Below are 24,479 nucleotides of genomic sequence, written 5' to 3' on the forward strand. Positions count from 1 at the left end.
CCTGAAAGCAGTTTTGTCCTCTGTATGTGAATCAGCACAGGGAATTGCATGAGTTTCAAACTGGTTTGTAGGAAGAATTGCTGGTTGTTTTGCTTGTTTGCAAAGATCTAAAATGGCTACTCCAGTTTGGGTGAATCTTAAATAGAAAATATCATTTTTTGAATGAAGGTATCCTACATAAACACAAGTAGTCAGAATATGGAGAAGAACAGATCAGAATACGGACCTTTGTCTAGTGTTTTGATGACTACAAAGAATAACATTTTATTCATAAGTCTGCTTCTAGTTGTCTCTATTTCTTGGGTTTGTAGAGAGAAATGACTGTGCCTGACAGATATTCATCATGTATCTTTAAACTTACAGTAGGTTTATTTGAGTATGACACTGTGCATTTGTAGTTTCTCTGTGTAGAATCAGGAGAAATTATGGTGCTGTACTTGACAGGGCATTTTGTTACCTGGGGAAATTTGCAGTGTAAGTCACTTAATGTATTGCAAATGTTAAAGATGCCTTTTTAATATGGGTATAAACCCTGTGACAGTACAAATATTATAAAGAGATGGTACTGATTTTTGGCTTTCTAACTAGACATGTGAATGTTTTTGCTTTGTTTTGAGATGAAATACAAAACGTAAAGCTCACTTGAGACCACGTACTTACAGCCTTTAAAATACTTAGAATCAGTCAGCCTAGGAATTGACTTATTTTCAAAAGAAGTTAGCATAAGCTATTTCAAAGCTCGGTGTTTACATAGGTCACAAAAGTTGAAAACAGCTGGAGACATACTTCATACATTATTACTATCTATGTAAGTAATGGAATTTTGTAAGTGAAATCTACAATAAAGAGCCTATTGAAGGAAAAAGAGAAGAAACATGAACAATACCAGTAACTGGTTAACCAAAACAGGCTAACTCTTGTTCTAAAGACATCTTGTTAGTGACAGACTAATTAATTAATGACCAAGATTTAGACCAGGTGCATGAGATTTCTTTTAGCTGTGGTTTATACTGGGGTGTAACAGATGCTGATTAAAAAAATACTACTTACTCTAGAATTTAACTGGGTGCCAAATATGCATTTAGGGCCCTATTCTTCATGCTGCTCAGTGTTTCCTGTAAGGCAGTCATCAACTAGGAGGGATATTGGACCCCTTCTTGAAGGTCTGACTGAGTGCTGAGGGCACTCAGCCTTTGATCTTTTTTAGTTCACAAGACACCTGAGGCACAAAGTACTATAAATTCTTACTAGACTCAATTGTGTAGTATTACTTAGGCACAGAATTTGGGTTTTTATGGTTTAGTCTTCTTGTAAAACTGTTTGGGACTAATGGTACTTCCCACCTGACATATTGTCTAACCCTCTGGACTCTCATAACATTTGTCAAGCAACTGAAAAACCTTTCTATTTCAAAATGCTTTGAGTTTCAGAAGTGACCGCTTACTCTCCCACATCTATTCAGTCAAAGTTGGGGCACTGCTAGATCGCTCTAGGAAGCCTGCAATCTCTCCGCCCCAGTTCTAGAAATACAAATAGAGATTATTTCCTTTGCTGAGTTGCCATTTCACAGTCAGAGGAATTGGGAGATATTCCTACAGTCCTCACCCATTGCATTCTTCCCAGTCATTATTTCATCCTTCCCAGAACACAACTCTTGTTCTGCCACTTGAATGTCTGTACCCCTTTTATAGAGCTCAAGTAGAAGTTGCCTGCGACACTGGATGTTAAACTTTGAGTGATTTAAAGGAAAAGTTTGTCCCTTTCTCGGTGTTCTACAGGTGAAATATCCTGACATAGAAGCCTGCATAAATAAAGTAGAAATAGCAAGTTATCTGGTCACTTCAACAATATAATTCAGAAAAATTATATGGGTCGCTCAGGAGGGAGCTGGAAATTTTTTACTTACAAGTAGTTCCAAGATATATTTGGTCACCACAACTTGAGATTTCTTCTCGCTGGATTGCTAAGGAAAAAGAGAGACTAATATGCAACCAAGATCATCCTTTGGGCTGTAAAGCAGTAGAAGGTAAGTACGTCTGCCCCACCGGGGTACCTACTCTTCTCCTTGTAACAGCTGCCTGAGCTTTCTGGGCGGGAAACAGAGGCCATTTCACTGAAGCCCAAGTCAAATGCCTAGAAAATTGCTTCCTGTACTGCAGCCAACACTCATTTCCCTTCTCTGATGGTAGTGTCTCTGTGCTTTGGGGCTGCTGAGGAGACTTCACTGTTGAAGCTGCCACCTCTCAGAGTGCACTCCGAAAAGGTAGACGATTTTGGGTTGCAGGCAACTCAGGCTTCTTGTACACAGGGGAAAAAAGGGGATAGTCATCCTCTCAATAAAACTGACTTGTGCCTCACTTCTAAATTAGTGATAGGAAAGGTCTCCAAAGGAAGTGCCTGTGTTTCCTGTAAGACAATGGCCAAAGACAAAGGGCATTTGAAAGCCTCCATGGAAAGGTCTGACCTGCCTGAATATGGCATCTAAGCTTAGGATCCAGCTCCTCTATTTATTTTCTGGGGTGGGTGTGTTACTTAAGGAAGGCATCTTGGTTCAAATCGGATTGCTCAGACCCAAAAGATGGCTCATGAGTCATGCAGATAATGTTCAAATAGTCAAAACTAATATTTAGTTCTTCTCTGAAATCCTTCAATGGTCTGTCTGTCTCTCTCTATATATTTTCTTCTCTGCTCCTTACATAGTCGTATGACTGCAGCTAGTGAGGGTCAAAGTCTCATGTATGGAAACAGAGAAGAGTTTCAAGTTTTACTCTTTTGTTAAGTCACCTACTGTGTGGATGCACATGATCAATCATCTCAAAGAGATACAGCAGTAATAGCAAGTATCCCTTTCACTCAGATGATCAGGGCATTAATACAAATATATTTTAGCCAGTAAGTTCTACAGTCAGCACCCATGTTTTTAAATCATCAAAGGGCAAAACAAAAGCATATGGTCTCCTGATTTCCTAAAATCTGCTAAAAGAACAGACAGACATCCACAGAATACACATAATGCCTCAAAACATCTCAGTGGTGTGTTGTTCCTGAGCATGTTTAGCACTTGTGATAGTCTGTTATATAGTAGGGCTCACTGCAGATTAGAATGAGGCAATGTGTTGCCAGTTTGAAAAGAGTGTTAACAATTAAAAAAGTGCCAATCAAAGCAAAAAAGAAGAAACATTACACAGCTATTAAGAATATTATTCAGTCCTTTTAAATGATTGCCAATTTAGATACTTCTCTTGTTAAATCATTCTTGTTAGCTATTGTACTGAATGCCAGTTTTCAAGAACAAAACAGTCCACAAGCTTAGCTCATTAATGAAGACACAACCTGGTAGGTAATTTTATAATTAAAATAGGTATTTTGAGCACTAGGCTGACTTTTGCTACATATCCAACTCTCAGTTTAGTAAGAGATTTTCCGCAAAAAAATTTTCATGCTAAATTGTGGGAGTAACTGAAGAGATTAAAAGGGAGGCACAGTTGAACATTTCTGACTGTTTTGAGCAGAATGTTCTGTTTATTAACACAATAAAGAAAGGTTTGTGTAAGGTTAATATTAGAATCACTTAGGATGGTAATTCCTTCTGCAAAGCATCTGCATAAATTAGAAAAAGCTGCCAGATTTCCATCTGTTAGCAATACAACTTCAGTCACAAAGACAACTGTCGTGACAACCACACTGAGTCTTTCAAATAAAACCTGTTAAAAGCTACTGCCCTCCAGCCTCCACCCACTGCAGTTAACAGCATTAAATAGCACTCTAACTAGTATTTATTTTCTTAGGCATTCCTCACTCATGCAGCTGCTGGCACATTGGCCTTTGATTAAAAATAACCTCAACAGGATAACAGTTTACAGTCTCTGAAGGTCGTGATGTATATGAAGTGCTTGTCTGAAAGAAATATCCAACCTGAACTTTCTCAGGCTGATGTTACTGGATTCTGTATACTTGTCTATAACCTATTTTGCATGGTCTTATTTGGGAACTGTGATGGTTCAGAGGATTTCTTCCAGATGATGGTGAACCACAAAGAGACCATGGAGGCTGTTCTAGATAACTGGTCTAGGTTTAAAGGTGGTGGGAATCACCTTTAGGGCTTTCTCCCCTCCCCATCCAAGCCCTTCCTGCAGTTTTTGATGAACTTGTGTGGCACAGCAAGTTCAGTCTAGTTTCAGCTCATCCATGAAATCTATGCTGACAACAATATCAAAGCTATTAGAAAATTCATTTGTAGAAGGTCCCTCATTCAACAGTCTATTTTTACTCAGGCATTTCAGTGTCTCAGGGTAGCACATATACCACCTCCTGACCTTTGAAGGAATAGGCTTAATGTTTCTAAAGCTGTCACTAAAGCGTGGATATACAAATGAATAGACTTTCTTGTAATGGTAGAACTATTTCTATGCTGCTTTTAACTGTTGCTATCATGTGAACTGGGCTGCTCTCAGGCACAGACTGGTGGGGCCAAGGGTGCTGGAATCCTTCCCCCATCCATGCAGGGGATGTCTGTTCCTCTGCCATGGCAAGTCCCTTGTTCCCACTGCAGTTGCTTCTAGCACTGGTTGTGCCTCGTACATGTACTGCACACTCATGCTGCCTACACAGCTAGGATAGATGAAGGAAGTAAAAAGGATTCTCTAAAGTCTCTAACTAATGATTTAAAAGCAGAGAAGAAATTTCTTGTTGGAGGCTGAAAGGAACTGTTAAGAAACTGCTAATAAGAGTAATAAAAACTTGCTATTGTCTCCTGGATGTTTAAAAGGGACCTTTAAAATGGTCCATGAAATGAAAAATGTGGTGTGCAAATCAAAAAAAGAAAAATAGTGATGTTTTTAGTTATCAGTGTCGGCAGAATTTCCACAAATAATGTCTCATTTACTTTTGTGCATAAGCTTCCTGTACATCCTTATGTAAGGAAAAAGTAGTCACAGAGGTTTCTTCTTCTGGGCTTCATCATATATTGTATTTTATAGTGGAAGTATTCCTAATACTTTGGTGCGATCACATAGGAGACAAAGGGCATCAGACACCTAAATATCAAATGCCATTTACTTTTAATTAAAAGGACCTTTACTAAAGGAAAAAGAAACACAGCTCCCTGCATCTTATGGTTATGTCACTCGAAAAGATTGAGATATAGAGTTTCTGACTTCCTTCAGCAGAGGATTCAAAGACAGTTCTCCTATCTGCTGGAAAGCATTGTGACAAGGCTGTCCAGTAGCTCTTTATGAATTTAACTACTTTGTCTTGTCTGACAAACACTTAGTACCTGAATGCCACAATGCCATATGGAACACTTTGTTGGACTCAGTGTGCATCATTTCAGGTTCGTATTTGGACGATTTCATGTCAGTTAAGATGAACTCTCCTTCATTATCTTGTCCTTATTAACCTCTCTTTTTTGCAATGGCAGCTGCATGGAGCAGAAACAACACTCAGTGTGTTGCTCAGCTCAGGGTAGGGAGGGGACTTCTGGAAAGAAGTAGGATAGAAGAGGTGGTTATCTACGCTGCTGCACTCTATGGGTGCTCAAAATTACATGTGGGTGAGCCATGTGCTGGTGATGGAACAGTGCCAGGCAGAGGTGTGAGAAGAAACCAACATCAATCCTCCCTGCAAACTCAGTGCAGAAGAAAGGCAAGATTTTATTGATACTATGAGGCACAACAAATCTATTCAATGGAAAGAGATGATGCAGTTTAACAGTGGGGTACCAAGACAGAGTAACAGTAATACTCTGGGTTCAAAACTAACGTCACTGCCCTCTGGCTGGCTCAGGTGTGCTGAAAGTCAGTCAATAATGACACAGCATCTTCAAAGGATTTCGTGTTGGCCAATTAAAATTCCTTTCCTAGCACTTTTATTCATGTTTGCTAAGGGTTAGATCAGGCTTTTAACTTCAAGCAAGGAGCTGTGGGAGGCTCGCTGGAGTAATGCTTCTTCCAGCACATCCCTCTTATGTGGGAGGCATGATGATAATCAGCTACGGCTCTTTCCAGGACACAGCCTATGGAGGGGGCAGGGAAGGTGATGCAGCAGCCATGCAGCAGCTGAGATGGCAGGCAGCCCCCATTTCAGAGTGCTTTCTTTTTGGGCTGGTGGTTGACTCCCTGCTCTGCCAATTGCACCCTTATCCACCTGCACCCAGGATCCCCCCAGAACGAGTCAGAGTGTGAGAGCGGATGACAAGTTTTAGCTGGAGGGACATCATGCCCAAGGAGTGGGAAGCAGACTGATCTTATTATCCCTAGTTCCTCTCTCCACATCCAGTTAGCTGGGGTTGCCTGGCCCCAATGAAGGTCTTGCACTGGCAAAAGGCATTGCAGCTGGCATGCTCCTCCTGCACGACTGGAGGCTTCAGCAAAGGCTCCTATTGCATTTTCGGTGACAACTGCGATCTACTGCTCCAAACTTGGCCACAGTCATGTCTCGTGGTATTAAAAATAATCTCTGCAGTTTCCTCTAAGCAATTTGAACCAGAAGTGATGGCAAAGTTCGACCTGCCTAATGCAATTGCACTATCTACTGATACAGTAAGAGTTAATGTCACCACCCTCTAACAACATCAGCCCGATCTGTAAACAGATAAAACAGAGGCTGCTAGTGATGTAACTTTGTTGATCATAAGATTAGAGATCCTGCTGGTCTTTGTTTGAGTCCTTTAAAGAAAATCAGAGAGATTAAGTAGAGAACTACTAGTGATTTTATTATTAGTGTGTAATATGTTTACTTTGTCCTGATTAAACAAGATAACTTGGTAAAAAAAAAAGAAGCATGCTTTCACCAGTTCTGGAAGGGATAATCAAACTGGGGAAGCTTTCCAGCACACTTTGGTTACAAAGCAAATGCGACTACATCAGTGCAGCAACGAGATGAAAAAGGATCATTATCCTGGAACAGAAATCATGTGCTTTTAAGTGCAAGTCCCGAATTCTCCCTGCAGTGCAAAGGGAGACTGTGGAAGAGGCTCTTAGTCTTTGTGCAGGGAGTCATTAGCAGCAGGGATGTGATTTCACTGGGTGATGGGACCGGGTGTATTCCCTTGGGTTAGGATCCAAAACACACTAGGTAGTCACTTTCTTTCACATTAGAATAAATGTTCAAACATGGGATACTGAACATAGTTATTTACCTTAAACTCATATGCTTTTTCCTGATGGTTTTTCCTTCTTACTAGAGGTGTTTATGTTCCAAAGCCAAGCCCTGAAGGCCTTGTTCTGTCCAAACTCCCAAAGAGTGTTTAAGCAGGGACTTTGTGGCTAATAAGTAGCTTTTTCTTCCTGGTAGCTCATTTTCCAGAGAGGTCGGGTAGTGAGCATATAATTTGCTACTTTTAAATTCACAGCACAAAGTGAAGATTATCTTATTTGGAGATTTTTGTGAAATTTAATTTCAATTTTCAAGTTTTTTTGTTTGGTTGGGGGTTTTTTTGGTTGGTTTGTTCATTTTTTTTTAGAATACCTCCTTGTTCTCTTAGTTTAAAACACAGCTCTAAAGCAAATTGTAAGGCAGCCCCATTGCTGGGACAGCTCAGTGTCAAAGACAACACAGTTGCTGGTGTCTCTCAATAGTAGACGCCAGAATCTTCACACTGCTTTAGTGCTTTGGGAGTAGTGCAAACATGCATCTCCAAGCAAGAAGCTGGTGTTTGCATCGTCAGAGGGTGCAAGGATGGCATCTGTGCTGTTTATGCAGCATTTCATCAAGGCTTCCACAGTTTGCTTCCAGTGAGTTAGCTAGAGTACAGGAAACACTATGGAGCAAAACTTGTGCTGGCTGTGTTTGAAAGCTGGAATAGGTGCTCTTGCCCTGCAGGACTGGCATGTCCACTTGCTCAACTCCCAGGCCAAGTTCATGACCATAAAAACATAAAAAAGAAAGGCTTTTCTTGTGTCTTAGCTCTTGAAAAAGGTGCTATTTCAAGTAGTGGTGCCACCTCGTTATGCGTAGCTCTGTATGTTGACCTGTGCTGCTTTAACACACTATTGCTGTTGCAGCACAAGGGCTCAAAAAGAAATGAAAGGAAAACACCTTGGAAGTGTAGTCTGAAACAAAGTATTACTAGTACTATCCTTGTTGTATGTTGCTTATCTCCATTGTCTTAGAAGAAGGACATTATTTGTGACCTCATTGGAGGGATCCCACTTAGAATATCACAAGGAAACATTCCTTCATGGGATGCAAGGGCAGTTGTCTGACTCTGCAGGTGCAAGCCGTGCCTGACTGCAGTGGAGCAATCAAAGATGTTCCTTCCACTGACTTAGGAAGGGGTTTATACCTGTCCTGCTTGCAATGATAGTGAGGTATGATAAGTGTTCTGCATGTTACAAGATAGTTTTCAGGAGACTTGAGGATCCGTTTATGCTGTAATAATTAAAACTCAGACAAAGGAGTCTAATCTTAGTAGTGGTCCTCACTACCATCTCTGACATGATAAATATGAAGCTATAGATACAAATTGTACACTGAGTTGATAAGCAATACACATGCTGAATATGCCTTTATTCCATTTTGTGGAGATTTAAAATTCAGCTTCACCTACTGGGAAAAAAGAAAGTCTCCCACCACGCCTTAGAAAAACCTGAAGTGTTGGCTGCTTTGTGGTACCTGCCAGTTCCCAGGCTACAGTCTCATTGTACTACAGGCACAAGGATGCTTATCGCTTCTTCAGTATTAACTAGGGCACACAGAAAGTTATCCTGAGGGATAAGTGTGTTCACTGAGGTTGTCCCAATGGGCTACAAAGGCATATTGATGCTTTCTGGCTTGGGAACCTGCTCTTACATTTGTCAAAACTGTGAAGGGATCCTACAGAATAATAATTCTAGATGTCAATGCTGTGATACTGAGTAAAAACCAGACATTTCAACCCAAAAAACATCAGTCATCCTAAGTGCACAAATCTGTTTCGCATTTTTGTCAGTTTTCAAATAATTTCAAAGGATCTCGAACAATTTTTTGTAAGAAATTTTGACATAGATTTTCCTCTCTACCAATATTAAACCCAAAATTTAAGCATTTTTAACCATTTCATAATTCCACAAATTTCTTCCTTATTTAGACATTTTATTTTTATTGTTTTCTATTTCTGTTTTTTCCTCTGATAAAATGATTTCTAAAATAAAAAATATCAAAAGGATTTTTTTTATGACAACACAAATTTAGAGGAAAAATAACTACAGTTATTGTACAGTTTACTATAAATGTTTTTTCCTAAAGCAACATTTTTTTAGCTTCAGATTCCTCTGCAAAGTGAATTGTTTATGTACTGAATACTACTTTTCAGCAGAAAAATATTCTTCCCACAACTATAACATGTTTTCAGTCAATATCCTGAAGGGAAAAGTGAAGAAGATTTTTCTCTGTACAGCTGATATTGGAGTTGGTAGACAAGCCCACATTCATAGCAGGCAAACTGTTATTTGTTCCCTTCAGAACATATTAACTGGAAATGTTTATAAAGTACAACACAGTGAATAATTCAGATGTAAGTGGAATGGAATAGGCAAAAGAAGTATGTCTGAGGAACTACTTGGCCTGTGTAAACTTAGAAGGTATGGAAGTTTCCTTACCACCTGAGCATAAGTTTGGAAAAGTAACATACTTCTCACTTGATGTTAAGTATTACTAGTTCTCTAAATCTCTTTTATAACTGAAGGACAAATATCTTAATCAAGACCTTTGCAAGATCCTTAATCAAGACTTTTGCAAGCACCTTAAACAAAGGTTCATGACACTTAAAGGGACATTGTTTCTGTAGGCAGAAAGGGTTATCTTCTGGAAATGCCAGCCTTTCCCCATCCAAGACAATTAGCTTAGACTAAACACTTGCATTTCTGAGGATTAAATCTGGGACTAAACAAGTACGGAAGTCTGATGAGTAACTGAAATAGACAAAGATTTAAGTAGAAAAGAATATTATAAGTTAGAAAGACCACAGGTTTTTCTTCCAAACTGTTCTGTAGAACTACTGAAGATTCGTAATTGTTTGTAAATCATAAGTTCACGGCTTGAGATGAAGGCTACCCTGCATGAGGGAAGACTAAATTTAATAAATGTTTTCCAGTCTGAAAAATAAAGAAAAATTAGAAATTTTGTGTAGGGTATTGCACAAGGAAACTTAAAGTTTTGTCGTCTGTTGATACTAAGCATTGCTCATCTGATAATGGAAATGGCAGCTGGAAAAATTCTAGTCTATTACTGTGCTCACGATGGATTGGTTATACAATAACATGATCATATGCAGGGCCACAGTACAGAACCTGTGTTTTATATTAGGGAGGTCACGTGTCAGGGATCAGTAAACATTGGTCACAGCAACATAGACTTCTTTTTTCCTCTTTTCCCTCTCTAGTTGTTTGTTTGTTTTTTTTTTTTTTTTTTTTTTTTTTTTACTATAGAAGAGGGTAATTAAACATAATTTCAGGCAGCCTGACTCTCAGTCATTAAATGAACTAACGCAACTTCTGAGCATGCACACACACACACACACACACACAAAGAATAGAGGCTGGAAGTACATCGTCTGAACTTCATGGGACACAAGAGGGTTATTCTGCTTTTTTGGGCAGCTGTTGATAACTGTTTGTCTCTGGACTTCACCCCTTCAACTGTTCTCAGAACAGTTTCTTTCTTCTTCTGTGATGGAAACTTATCTGGTTCTCCAGCTGGAGCCTGTATTTGTAGCTCCTCACTGCGCTTCATTCCTCAGTGCCTAGGTGGTCATGCTTCATGTCTGCCAGTACACAAGGACTGTGAGCTGCATTTTGGAGGCTTGCAAAGTTTAGGTACAGGGTCTTTGCCCAGTCTAGCTATATACTTGCATAACATTAACTGCAGAAAGCATATCATATGACCTCCAAAGAGCTGTTTGCATTTTATGTGCCTTGAAAGTCCCTAGACACGCACTGTGGTATTCTGTGGGTTACAAATACGCACAGAGAGTAATGTGACAACACATGACCACAGGCATGTAGTTGGTATGAACCTACTCTCTGTCATTTGAATCAAGCTCAGTAAACTGAAATGACTACCTTCACAATTTCACTCATTTATATTTATCTGTCTTTGCAAAACAAATGCATTTAGACTTATGTTCTCACTAAGACGTTGGGGATTTTGATAAGATATTTGGCAGCAAAGAAAAGGTATGAAGAAGGAACTTGTGTGTAATTTTGTTATAATTTTGCATACGATTATCCTGTGCATATGACTTTTCATCTTCAAAGAGTTTTACAAACATTTCTCCACCAATGTTGATGTAATTCTAATCACTCTAGCAGATAATTGCTGGACTGCATGTCCCTGTATCCAGTAACCTGTGCAGCCTCGAACAGCAGTGCAAACTGCAGCAGCAGTGTAGCCTTCTGATTTAGCTTTGATGGATGTTACTAAAACTGAGGATAAATGGAGAGAAATGTATCTGTGTTTTGGGAAAAGAAGTATTGTTCAAAACCCAAGTTCCAAGCTAAGAAATGAGTAGTGACCCTCAGCAGTCAGAGAAACACATGTTACTGAGGTGTGATATAGACAGTAAAGTAAATATGCATGCAAACAAATACACAAAAGAGTGTATTGGAACTTCTAATGCGAGACTATGGATAAAATATTTTGTTATTAGAGAATACTTAGCTGTATGTTAAAAAGTAAGTGGCAGAGTCTAGAGAGAAATTAAAGATACTAGTTTAATTTCTAATATTTTTCTAAACATTTTGCAATAGAAACAATTTTCTCCCTCATTTACCTATTTACCTATAAACAGACATTATGAAAGTTGACGAAATAAAACCAACAGTTTTGTTTAAATTACAAAAGACTAAGTCTCCTTAGCGAGCTTGTGCTGTGATAAATGTCTCCATAATGCACTAGAACACATCCTCATGGGCTTTCCACTGCCACACAGAAACACTTTTGTGCACAAATGCACACTCACATATAGCCACCAAAATAAAATCCTTGGGGAAATACATTCCCAAAGGTGGTCTGAAAGTGTTTAAGTAGCATTTTGAACCACATAAATGCTTACTTTAAGCATATTTCCCTTGTAGTTTGTATCACTAAAACAAGAGGGAAACCAGGAATTATTTATTGCACTATAATTACTTCCCCATAGTCCTATTTGCCAAGACTATATGTAGTATATGCTGTAAATTCTGATATGTGGTTATAGACCTAGGGAAAACAAGTCTCCCCAAAATCATATGACAGGAATATTTAGTGACTCCAGCTAACTTCCTTAAACAATCATATTTAATAGCTTGCAGATGAGGAAAAAAACTTGTATGAGAATAGATTACTAAATGATACCTCATAGTGAAGCCTATGCATGAGTATTCACACATTTTTCTCTAAAATAACAAAGGTGATGAGAAATCACTGCAGAGTGCTGGGCTGCACTGTCTGCTCCGAGCTAAAGCCCTGGTCTGGACATGCCAATCCCAAGGAGCAGGTCAGAGGATGTGTTATGGGTCAGCATAACTGTCTGCTCCTGTTCCTCTCCTCACCTGGGAAGGTAGTTTGCTGCTTCAGCCTTTCTGTAGACTTCATTATTGTCTCTCTCATTGCCAACAGGCAAGGGAGTTCTCAGGCACAGAATCCAAGATGTGAAGCATAGGTTTCCCTCTGGTCCTGATGCTTCCTATTCCCAAGGCTCCTGATTACCTGCTTGCAGTAGGGAATGTGAGGCTGGCACCAAAGTTTAAGCAGGAGCAGAGATGGTGGCAGAGGATATTCCATTCCTACTCTCCACTGTGTATCAGACATTGCACCAAGAGCACCTCAAGGCATGCAGAAAGGCTCTGAAGGAGAAGGGGTGAAGCCTGGGAGATGGGTACGATGCTGCATGGATGGGTGGTCCAGCTTCCAGAGGCTGTGGGCTTCCCCATGTTAGGAAGGCAGGGCAGCAGGGTAGCTGGCCAGCCCCAGGCATCCAGACACCTCCCTGGGGTGAGTTGAGAACAGGTTGGGCCACCTACCCTGTCGTCTGGCTCGGAGGGGCCCATAGTCAGGCAGGGCAGTGCTGTGGGGAGCTGAGCCTGGCCTTGCTGCAGCACCAGTGGGACAGGGACTGAGTCCTAGGGGTCTGCCTAGGCCACCCCAAGACTTCTCTACAGCCTTTTCCTGTGGGCAGTGCCCCTTGTCTCCCTAGGAAAAGGCTTGTTCCTCAGCTTCACACCCTGGGGCCTTTCCCTGGCTCTGGAGTGCCCCTCCAGTCCCGTTGCCTGTTTCTGCTTTCTCTGGCAGAGCAGGTGTGACTACAAGCAGAGTCCTTTACATCCTCCACCCTTTAAATCCTCTGTATTGACAGGGTACACACAGAGAGAGTCTTCTCTTTGTCAGGCATGCAGCCCCCTCGCCCTGTCGCTGGCGTTCACGTGAGGAGCGGAGTGTGCCCATGCTCTAGCTTGGTCCTCCCGCTGGCCGCCTGGGAGAGCTTTGCTGCACAGCATGGGTAGCTTCCATGGTGGGAGACACCACCACCACTCCATCTTTCTCCCTCTGCCCCATGCAGCTGTGCTGGAAACTTCAGAACAGAATGAGCCCATTCTCTCAGTCCCTTTACAAACTTCCATGGTCTGTGCCTTGTCCTGTGAATGTTGGTGGGGCCAAACAGGCCAATTCTGACCTCAGTCAAGGAGATACTAAAGAACTGAGAACAGAGTCCATTGCTTTTGACCATCATTCACTTTTGACCATCATTCATCCATGTCTAATTTAAAACCCTCTAGGCTCAATAAAGACCGTGATTGCATGATAAAGTTCATGAAATTGAGTTACAGTTGCAAAACTGGAGAACGAATATCTCCATACTTTCTCACACATATAAGCAACTACATATACTCTAAAATAGTTGTCATGTTGTTAATTTTTACCTTCACAGAAATCTCACATGCTTAGAACAAGAGAAAGAACTGAGATCACTCTAAAAATATAGATCTCTCTTATGATTTCAAAATGAAGTTCATGGTTTTTCAAATTGTCAGGAATTTGAAAGGTTAAACTTTCTTCAGAAGGCTATGACATATGCATAGTTTTCTTGCTCTGTTATCTGGGTCAGCATCTTCAAGCCTGCTCTCCAAGACTAATCATGGTTCAGATGCCCTTTACAGCAGTATCTCTGGCAATACTGCATCTTCTTCACTGAGAGCTAATTTAATTTTATTTCCATTGTCTGCACTGGAATGACACCATTATATACAAATGAGATGTGAATCTAGACATATGAAAGAGTAAAAAAGGAATATTTCTGGAGAAGCTTCCCCTGGACACTCTGTGATATATGGTTTTACAAAAAATATGATCAAATATGCAAGCAAAAAAAAAATCCCACAGTAAAGTAACCAATGCACTTTGCACCTCAGTTAAAAATCAGCCACGTATTGAAGGAAGACAGCTAAAAGATATCTAGGTAAAAGTGAAATCCAAAAGCTCTGAATACCCATTGCGCTTATACTGGAGAAAACAGGAAGGTGACCGGAGCTCGTCTGGGAAGGCAGAATAAGTTTAGCTGCCATTATCAGTGTTGAAAGTTCAATGTCTTATTTATATCACAAATAGGACATAGTTTACAAAATAAATATGCATGTAGAGTTTTAAAATGCAAACGAAAAAAAATAGCAAAAGAGATGTAAGGGTTTAAAACCGTTCCTCAAGTGTAAGGATTTTCTTCTTTACTGAAGTTTCCAAATGGCTCAAACCCAGGGTTAAACAGAAATAAGGTCTTTGATCTTTTACTTGGTAAATCAGAGGGAGAAAAAGTCAGTCTGGGATTTGATCAATGTCTCCAGCCCTGCAGGCAAGTGCCCTAAGCACTAAGTTGTCTTAGTTGGTGTGTGGATTCTTCTACCTCTTATTTTGACCAGAAATCATTCTTGGCCTTCAGATGGTTTTCTTCTTTTGTCTGTATGTACTGGCACACTGTCAAATTTGAGCGGCATAGCAAATTATTAACAAATGTAAGGTATTTTGAATTTTGCTGCAGAATAAAATAAGATATTTAAGCAAGTTACCTTATTTCACCTTTAGTGTTCTTCAAAGTTCAAGCCAAATCTGTTATTTTCCCCACTTCAGCTAATAAAAGATAATGTCTTATTTCATGCAACCCTGACTCTGCTACATTCAATTGCTACTGGAACATAACGATGAAAAGTTTAAGGTTTGTTATATTTGTTGAAGGTCAAAAAATGTTTAATGAAAAATTCCTAAACAGAATTTTAACTGAAATAATTGCTGGAACAAAGTTAAAAAGAGAGTATATTGGAAGCTCTTGAGGTCAGTGTCCAGACTATGTGATAGAATATATAGTATCTAAGAGGAATATGGAAGAAAAGAGAGATTTAAGGCATTTGTAAGACCCTTCTAGTAGAAAAAAAAGATGGTTTTAAAAAGAAAAATTAACATAGGAGAAAGAAGAGACCTACAGCTTTAGAATGGAAGAAAAAGAGGAAGGAAAAGCTGTAAACAACTGTTTCTAGGTGACATGAGAGCCTGCTACATCTCTGTTAGAGTTTAGTTTTATGCAAAGAGATGAGATATATGACAACCTCCAAAAACCTAAGTGCAACGTTCTCACCTTGAATAGTTCAAAATCATGTGTAGCTAGATGTACCTAGTAGCAGAACTCACGAATTTTGCTGTTCGGATGATTAACAAAAGCTGTAGCAATTAGCAGTTCTTCTGATTTCTGGCCATGAGGCTATGGCAGTTCTCCCTCTGAAACTGAAACATCCAAATCAGAGGTCTTTTAGAAGTCAAAGACTGTATTTCATGTGTTTTCAAATGTGTTTACAGGGAAGTGTGTAGGAACAATATTCCACACAAATAATGCCTGTGGTTAAGATAGATGGTAGATAGATCACAGCAAGATGCAAAGGCTAATTTAAGGGTGAATGTTTCAGCTTATGCATATCAAAGCATTGATGCATGAGTCACTGGCATAGAATGACTAATTTTTTGCTTCAGAGTAATAGAATGTTCTTGCTTACTGCTTTTCACATCTATGAATAATGCTGAATGAAATAATTCTTCTTTAAATCAGTCATTTTCTGTGTTTGCTGCATAACAAAGATACTGATTCTTACACAATACATAGGTGGACATCCTCAATATGCCAAATGTGAAAGAGACAGAGAGAGAGAGAAAGAAAGAAACAAAGAGAGAAAGAGAGAAAGAAAGAGAGAAAGAGAGAAAGAAAGGAAGGAAGGGAGGAAGAAGGAAAGAAAGAAAGAAAGAAGGAAAGAAAGAAAGGAAAGAAGGAAAATAGTCACCCCCTCCCCCAAGATGCAGTAATAGTATTGTGAGACTACTTTGTGATAAAGCTGTGCATAGAATCAGCATAAAGCTTTTTATTGCATACACTTTTTTCAAAACTGGTGTCTGAGAGGTCACTGGCCAGGTGTTTAACTATTCTTCCTTAGAATAGAAGCCCATTATTCATTTTTATGTTAATAGTAACTGGGAGATGAGGAGTGGTAAAAATATATTCAGTTCTTAAATTAACACCTTATGACAACTTAAATTAAAACACAATGCGAGTGTATTACATTTCACTCTGAATCCACGTGATTAGCTACAGCAGGTATCAGACCAGCAGGAATCACTAGTTATCATGCTTGTGGTAACTCTCAAATTAGCTATGACATAGAACAGCCTTTTGATCTTGACCATGTTCTACTAATTATTTAATCTTTACAGCATAAAAAACATGTTTCAGCACATAACCTAACAAAGAACACAGTATAGGTTTTCTTCTAAAGCCTACAAAAGCAAATGGCATACCCAAGAAAACAACCCCACACTTCTCTTAAATTTCTATTTTCACCCTCTCTTCATTAAAGCTGGATGTGAGCCATAACTCCAAATAAAAATGGGCACAAACTTTGCTTCTTAGGATAGGATTCATTGGATCTAATGTCAAATGTTTATGAGAAAGATATTTTTCACTGAGTTGTCCTTCTTTGTTCTGGTTATAGTCTATGGAAAGAAGTTATAGAGAATTTTAGACATTTATCTTAGAATGAAGCAAATCATACTCTAGAGTTGCCTTTTTTGGTCCACTGGCTTGGGAGATCAGCTTGGACGTTAGAATATCTGGAAAGAGAAGTCTCACCAAAGGTATCTAAGAAAGACCAGATGTATCGTACCTCAGAAAATTTTAATTCTTTCCATGGATAAGGGCATGTTTGGGGTTAAATAAGATGAATTCCAGCCTTGTTGTCTTCTATAAATTTGGCAGAATTCGGCAGTCTGGGTCTGGCCAGAGAACAATGGTTACATTTTACTTACAAGTTAAGTAGAAACACTCTTTGAAATTCTGGAATTTGTGAGAATCTTACCCAGAACAGTAGATTTCTGCCTAAAGCATTTGCTGAAGAGTGTCTGGGAAAAAGCCAAGCTCTTGTCTGTCTTGATTAAAAGTGAGAAATCAAGGCTACTTAATGTAGGTGAGTGCCCTAACAAATAGGTTTGTGTCTGCTTTTGGGCCTGTTTCATATCATTGGATCAAGAAGAAAGGACCTGAATCAAGACTAAATAGTATCTTCTGGATGGACCTCTTACTTATGGAAAAATATCTGCTCACTACATTATTAGGTTATGTCTCACCTGTTCTCTCATTAAATACAGAAAATCTCTTCATGGAGTCTTGTTAAAACAGATCCAGTGCCACAAAATTACTATGTTTTGATAACTATGTTTTTCTAATAAAAAAGCATGATGCTGGAACGTTCTGGCCAACAGTCACTTCTCTTTCTCTCTCTTCCTTTTTTACTTTTCACTAAAATTTTGTGATTAACTCTAATGTAAATAAGCAGAATGCATTTGTTCATTAATTTATTATACTAATGTCATTTTAAAGAAGAAAGATTCCAGTCTGACTGCTTTATACTCTGCAGTAAAAAAGGTCTCACTGCTTAATTGTGATAGTCATTGACAATCAAAAAGAATTCTTCAGTAGCAGCGAATGGTTTCAAACATACTTTCCTTCCATTTGATGAATATCTACACAAACAGGTGAAAGTGGGCACAAGCTTCTCTACTCCTATCTAGTAGCGTCTAATAGCTCATGCATATCTTCCAGGCTGTAGCTCTCTGAAATTTGGTCACTTTGGGAAGAGTTCTCATTTTCCTGCCCTCCCTGTCTTCATTGAGGATGGTGGCAGAGATACATTCCGCCCAGGTCATACAGACCAAATGCAACATATAGGCAACACAGCTCCTCCTGGCTCCTACCTCATTCTTTCCTATGAGTTTGTGCTTCAGATAGGTGGGACTCTCCTGCACAAAGGTTTTATTGAACTTCCATGAAAGTTACTAACTTGTTCTAAAGAGAAAACTCTTAATTTATTTTTAATAGGGGGGGTTTCCCAAAAGCCATGGTAACCAGTAGTGGAAGGGCAAGTTTCTCTCTTACAAGCAGTGACAAGAATAAGGAAGAAACACACTTAATATCTCAGTACACTGGAGAAGTGAGCTTACAGAAAGCTTATGAATTTCAATAAAGGCAGATGTAAGTTCTTCCAATGTGATATAGAGTGGTCTCATGCAACAGGACAGGCTGGGAAGAAGGCAGCAATGAAGAGTTAACAGAGTCCTGGTGGATGGCTTGAATTAGTGAGAGTAGATTCTCCAAACTGAGGCAATAGAATATTCTTTTTTCCACACTTTTGAGACTACATCTGAAGGCCTATGTCCAGTTTTGGACTCCTCAAGAAAAGACTAACTCCAAGGTACCAGAATGAGTCCAGTCTATCACCTAGACTTACTGAGATGATTAGCTGCTAAGTACTTGATGTACAAGGAGCATCTGAGAAACCTTGATTTACTCAGACTGAAGGACAGAAGGCAAAGCCAGATCTTACTGGTGTCTTCTCTTTGGGATGCTCAGCAAAAGCATTAGAAGGAATACACACAAACTGCAAAACAAGAAAATCTTTATTGGATATCGGGAAATAAACTTCATCATGAGGGTTGTCTAACACTGTGCAAATTGCCTGGAGATATTGTAAAAACTCCATTCCCAGAGATAATCAAAACCTGACATAAAAAAGCCATGAGCAATCTCATGTAACAATAAAAAGAATCAAGTGAATCCCTATGGTCTTTTCAGACCTATTTTATGATGAAGGTCTTTAATGGAGATCTTAGAAACTTAATTTTTGGTATCAGGTGTTACCATTCTGGTTAGATCTTGGATGGTGAATTCAATAGTGATAGACTTGTATCTACTTATTAAAATAATGTTTATATCATAATTGGATGAGTCAGGTGAAAGGCAGATAAGAATGAATGCAAATTTCTTAAAATTACCTAGTTGTCATTGTCATATTCAGAGATAGTCTCTTACAGAAAAGAACTTGCTTTTTGGGATCCTCTAGTGTTACAATCCAAAATTTTCCATATTTGCTATTTACAGTTATTACTTAAAAATAGCAATTTCTCAAGAATTGAAAGAACTGTATGATATAGTCTAATGTTTTATAGATAAAAGAAAAGGAAAAAGTCTCCAGTTTTGAAAACAAAATGAGTTTTATTTACTGTGAGTGTCTCTGGTAATACAAGGCTGTGTGACTATGACATAATAGAAAGAGACCGTGCAAGATGAGGTTCAACCAATTCCTTCCAGACTTCTAGTTCTGATGTTCTGCAGGAGAAGGTGCAACCCTGAGAGATAAGCAAGTGCCGCTGTTCAGAAATCAAATTTATTTTGACTCAGAAGGCTTAAGGCAGTAGAGAGCAATATGTGCTAAAGGTTCAGTGCACTTATCTTTTGTTATTCATTTTCTGTTTCCTTTGTGACACCCACATAAATGTTGCCCAGCTGGTTCCTCTTGCTGTTATTTACTGCAGTTGCACATTGAATAGTTTGCTATTTCCTGTGACATATTCCATACATCTCAAACATCAGTGTCTGTGCTAATCTAGACAAATGACTATTTTGCATGTGTACTGAAGGATTTACCTTTTCAAACACAATATTTATGGTGAAGTTCATGTTCTATCAAGCCATTCTCCATTTCCTCATTTTCTAACTGGGGAATCAGAAAGGGTATCTGACGAAGAGTCACTGAATGATTTGAGACTGGGGTAAAATATGCTAGCATGCTGTCAAGAGTGACTTGGAATCAATACAAATTGTACACTTATTTGATACGTGGTGATTTGCCCACTACTCTGTTTATCCTATAGAACCAATGGAGACTCTTTGCACCAGAAAAGACTTGTGAAAGGAAAAGAGAATATGATTGTTAAAAAAGGGAAAAACTGTATTAGGAATCCTTCCAAATATCCACATCATGTGTGTGAGGATATATGTTGAATTACTCTGTAGAAAGCAAATGGAAACAGAGGCCTCTGTGCATCCTTCAGCATATGCTCAACATACTAACAAAATCTTTATGTGAAAACCAGCAAGGACCTATAAAAGAATCAAGAACTTCGAGTCTAAGGCACTGAGAAGAAAACTGGCTTTGTGGAGCTTTCTTCTTCCTTCTGAATCAATTTAGAGCCTATGAAAGGTGCTGAACTGACAGACCAAATTCCTTTCTTAATATACAAAACAGGTGCAGCAAATTGTGATTTTTGAGCTTTCCCCACTGTACCAGTGCATTTCAGCCTTGGTTGAGGGGGACCACCTCCAGGCGGAGAGGAGAGTTCATCTTCCAAGCCTGTACATTTTTTTCGCCCTGCGTTCACTGCCAACAAAGACACCAATTAGTGCATAGCCGCAGCATTTGAAGCAATTGAAAGCAGAGACAACAGAATAAAGGAAGAGATGTGTTTGCTCCTGGAATTCTGTTTTGACATTTATTTTGGATTTTAGCAAGGCCTACAATCGTTTGCATTATTTTAAGGCAAAAAACCCCCCACTCGGTCTCATTACCATTGGATATGATGATGGGGGAAATGGGCTGGAAAAATCCTGGATCTTTGCTGTGCCTTATTCTGGAATTACAAAGAGTAGGGCAAATTCTTTACTGCTGTGCCATTCAGCTATTATGTTTAACAATCTAATTAGAAAGGCTGTGTTGCTTTTCCCCATTACAAAAGCAAAGACAGCGCACACAAGCAAAACCAATTAGACAGCTGTAGTTTACAGAGCTGGCTTGCCCCGAGGCTGGTTTCTAATGAACCCTCAGTAGATGGTTCCTATCCAGAAACAGGACAGAAGAAGCAGAGCGATAATGTGTGCTATCTTTCCTGTAATCAGGCGCTAATGTCTGCCCTAGTCCACGGAGTCGACACTTGACCGTTCCTTTCTGCAGCCATAGTTGCCACTAGCACCAGCACTGTGACACAAACCTGGCTGATAATGCATGTCCCTTACGTGGCTCAAAATCACGCTAACAGGTGGCAATAAATTTAAAATGTTCCTCTCAGTTTTATGATTGTTGCTTTCTGCTCACCAGGGACTTGTTTTAACTTAAAGCAGACACAAAACTATACAATAACCTGCATAGTTGCCATGCTTTTATTTTTCAGCATGTATGGCTCAAATTAAGGCCGACTGTATTGAGTAGATTGCTCACTGCAAGTTAGTCATCTGTTTAGTGTTTCCACAAGGCAGTTGTGGTTGTTCACAAGTTTATTAATTAAAAAGAAAATGATTAAGGAAACTACTCAGTGGGTTGATGAACCATTCAACCACTTCAAAACTAAGTAAAACATTAAAACAACCCCACTCCCACATTCCTTTTCTTGAATAGCCTGATAACAGGTATTTGTTTGAACTGAACTTTATAGGGCTTGTGGAAACACAAGCGCTTGTCATCACTGCATTTAAATGAGTTTTATGTGCAGGAAACTGAGTAGCACTGTCTGAGCTAGAATAGATGGGACTGTGTCAGCATTCCTCCATTAAAAATAGCCCATATTCACTGGGTTATGAGTCACTTACAGAAAAATCGCTTCAGGATGAAATTTTGCATTTTTGACAGTAATACTTGGGTCAGAGGAAGCAGGCTGGAGGCTTACGGAGAAGTCTGTGTAAATTAATTTTTATTGAAAATTAAAACTATTTGCACAACTACATATTCATATATTTATTTGGCTGTAGAATTGCATTGCTTTTACTGTTGTTATTATTTATCACCTCAAACATAATTTTCTCATTCATATTATTTTGAATTTCTCCATTTGGGAGACATAAATAAGTGCAGAATTCATTTCCTCCCACGGTTTTCACACAGTGTTTACCTTCTCTTGTTTCAGTAGGATGTATAGAGGTGGAGGGGGTTAAAACAAGATGATTAAAAAGGGAAAAATATTAAGATAGGAGAGTAAAAAATAGAAATCTGAATTGTTGTTTACATAAACCTAAATAAGACATCGAAAGTTAAAACTAAGCAAATAGGAGTTTGAAACACATTTTAGTCACAACACTACTGTATGAAACCTGACTTTTTGATCCATTTTTTTAAAGTTCATATTTTACAAGTGGGTAGAAGAAATTTTCGAAGTAGTTGTCATTGTTGGAATGCTTTCAAAATGAAATAGTGAAAACAATTACACTAGAGGATAAAAACCTGAGCTGGAGGAAGAATTATATCTTTAAATTCACCCAGACAAGGGCAAAAATAGCAGCTAGAAGGGTAAAAATCTTTGTCTGTAATGCTTTCAATTTATGTCTGCAGTTACTACTTTTTAAAGAAATTACTTTCAAGGATGGTCAAATGAAGCAAAATTCTAGTTATGAACTTCATTAAATTCCACCCACACTGGCAGAGGTAGCTTAAACTAACTCTGTGTGTGAAGGTAAACACAAAAGAAGGGGTTACCTAGGCTACTGTATATTTGCAAGTACTTGCCAATATCTCCCAATGTAGCTCAAAACTCAACCAAACAAAATAGATAATGAATGCTTGTAAGGATTAGGAAAAGTGCCAAAGATAGCAGATCAAGGAATTATTCTTCATGGGAAAAAAATGTAGGATCAGATTTCTAGAACTAAAGCTAGTATGAATTCTTTATAGTGAGGCAATTTAATTCTCCAAAGAAAGAAAGTGCTTTGGTGGGTGGGTGAGATTAAAAGTCAGCCTTTAAAGACCTCCTGTGTTTGTCATGGTCAGCTATTGTTTGGAGTAAAACTAGGTCAATTATTGTTGGTTCAAAAAGAGGTAAAAATTATGTCTGGATTAATTCCAAAAGCTTTTTTCTTCCCCATTTTGTAATATGCAAATAATACAAAAGACGTATTTTCCCACTGATTGACAGTTTACTCTCGGATGTCTTCTCAAATCATGATACTGGCACCTCCCTGTTGCCAGCCCTAGTTTAGAAAAGTTCACTGCTGCTGATTTTTAAGTTTAAGCTGCATATAGTGGACAGGATATCAGTTTGGGGAGGAAAGTCAATGGGTTGCTTATTTCATGGTTGGTCTATACGAGTGCTCAGGCTTCAAGACCCCCATGCCAGGGTGGGGATGAGACTTTCTGTTGAGACTCAGCAAAACTAATACAAGGTGAGAAGAAATAGGGAAAAGAGGCATCTTTTTAATTACTTCCTTCAAAAAAAATGCCTCTTAGCGTGTCCTGTGTATTGATTTATGCTTTTCATGGGTGTTGTTATTTTGGAACCACAAATTATATATTATCTGGATTGTCTTGCTGTTAAATATAATTCCTTTACCTACCTCTCAAGACTGTTTTGCACCTTTGTGCGGAATAAGAAATCCTGAAGTGCTGGGAAAACCTCACACTAAAATCTGAAAAGCAATCAGTCCCTGCAAGCATGTAAGCATGTGTTTGCATATCCTTCACATGTGACCAATGATCAAATTGTGGCCCCATCCTGTGCTTTCACACAAAGTTTTAAGACATATCCACACCCACTTCTGGGTAGAGCTTCATTACAGAGGACTGGAACTATAGAGGATCCTTGACTAAGTCAGACTGGAGAACCATTCTGTCTGTTACTCTATCTGATATAACTGGTACCAGATGCTATAAAGAATGACAGAAGAACCCTGCAGGAGGCAGCAGCAGAATAATCTGCCTCCACAAAGATCTCCTCATCCTACTCACTAATTGTGAGAAATTAGCTTAAGCCCTGAAGCACTAGGTTTAATATCTCTTCCAAAAGTTTTATTTTCTTTAATTATGGTAACTCTGGATATCCATGATATCGATATATTATCCAATCTCTTGATGAATCTGGTTGAGTTTTTGGTCTCAACAACTTCCTTTGGCAATGAGTTCCACAATTTAATTACACGTAATATAAAAAGGTATTTCCTTTTATCAGTTTTGACTTGCCCACCTTTTAATTTCAGTGAACGCCTTGTTGTTTTTCCTTCCAGAGCCAGAGTGGAAGCCCCTGGTCTGCTTTCCCTGCTGTTTTATATGATAACATTAATCTGTAAAATATTTTCATTTTGCCTTTCATTCATTCTTGTATGAAGGGAAAATCCTCTGTCTTTCCAATTTCTCTTCATAAGACCACATTTCCATTTCTGTAATTTTGGTGTGAACTCTCACCAA

Source organism: Pseudopipra pipra, chromosome 2 (genome assembly GCF_036250125.1).
Source record: "Pseudopipra pipra isolate bDixPip1 chromosome 2, bDixPip1.hap1, whole genome shotgun sequence".
In the NCBI taxonomy this organism is placed as follows: Eukaryota; Metazoa; Chordata; class Aves; order Passeriformes; family Pipridae; genus Pseudopipra; species Pseudopipra pipra.